At 41.5% G+C, this 1601-nt stretch overlaps 1 protein-coding gene across 1 annotated transcript in view; it reads left to right on the plus strand.

Annotated features, from left to right (window-relative positions):
- LOC103193516 (glycosyltransferase 6 domain-containing protein 1-like) overlaps window positions 1-1601 on the plus strand; it is a 28550-nt gene that overhangs the window by 836 nt on the left and 26113 nt on the right.

The raw sequence follows: 1601 nt of genomic DNA on the forward strand, positions 1-1601 counted from the left end.
TTTCCCCAGTAGCCAGGATTCAAGGGTCCAGGATCCATGGGTGTAAATGGGAGTGGCACCACTCACTATTACCCCTAAGGACCCATTTACATAATTTTTCCTTCATGTCCCTGCAACTCTATGCTCTGCGGGTTGGAGGTCTTAGTTCCAATGGAGGACATGCCCACCTGGAGACACAGTACTCATTGCATTGAACTGGAAGTTAAGAATGTCACCTGGCCACTTTGGGTTCCTCATGCCTTTGGCTGGCAAAGAAGAGAGTTACTATATTGGCTGGTGTGATTGATCCTGATTACAAAGGGGCAATCAGACTGATAATATATAATAGAGGTAAAGAAGAGTATGCCTGCAATATAAGAAATTCCTTAGGATGCCTCTTAGTGCTACCACGTCCTGTGATTAAAGTTAATGAAAAACTATAGCAACCCAATTCCAACATGACTAATGGCCTAGAACCTTCAGAAATGAAGGTCTGGGTCACCCCATCAGTCAAAGAACCAAGGCCAACTGAGGTGCTTGCTGAGGGCAAAGGGAATATGTAATGGATGGTGGAAGAAGGTAGTTCTAAACACCAGCTATGAGCATATAACCAGTTACATAGACAAGGACTGCAATTGTTATGAATATTTCTTCTTTGCATGTGTGCATCAAATATTTTTGTTTTCTTCACTTATAAAATATAAGATGTAAATGGAGCCAGTGCATTTTCAGCTGTACATATGTTAGTTGTTTTACCTTGTTCGGTGCAAGTATGACTTTATAATTGTCTTTATTTAGAGGTTATGAGTGATCTAACGAGATGTATGCAGGTGCCATGTTGACAAGGGGTATATTGTAATGATTAAGATTGTGTGTCAACCTGACTGGGCCATGATTCTCAGTGGTTTGGCAGTTATGAAATGATGTAGCCACCCCCATGATGAGATCTGATATAAGGTAATCACCTCCATGATGAGATCTGCTATGAGCATCCAATCAATTGAAAGGGAGTTTCCTAGGAGGTGTGGCTTACATCCAATATATATGGACATTCTGGTAAAGTGCTCTTTTTGCTCAGTCTGGATCCTGCATCTGGTTTGTCAGCATCTGACCTCTGGTTCTTTGGACTTGAGCCAGCAGCTTTTTGTATTGCCTGCCAATCTTAGGATGTGTTAGCCTCCACAGCCTGTGAGCCAGCAGCCTATCATCTGATCTACTGATCTTGGGTTCATCAGCCCCTGCAGCTACATGAGTTAGGAGAAGCCTCTAGTCTGACATCTCACCCATGGACCATGTGAGCCATTTTCTTAAGATAAATCTCTCTATACAGACATACACAGACACACACAAATGTGGAACAATACCCTCTGTGTGTGTGTGTGTATATATATATATATACACACACACACATACACACACACACACATACACACACACACACGTACTTCATAGGTTTTGCTTCTCCAGAGAACCAGCCTAAGACACTGATCAAAAGGGGGAGGGAGGATGTACAACAGAATTTAAAATTCTCATGGACTCTAGACTTTCTGGATCCATGGAGGCTGAATGAACCTATGAAACTATTGCTATAAAACAATCTTTAAATCTTAAAACAAAAATAT

Source organism: Orycteropus afer, unplaced genomic scaffold (genome assembly GCF_000298275.1).
Source record: "Orycteropus afer afer isolate SDZICR_OR568_19922 unplaced genomic scaffold, OryAfe1.0 scaffold00037, whole genome shotgun sequence".
Classification (NCBI taxonomy): domain Eukaryota; kingdom Metazoa; phylum Chordata; class Mammalia; order Tubulidentata; family Orycteropodidae; genus Orycteropus; species Orycteropus afer.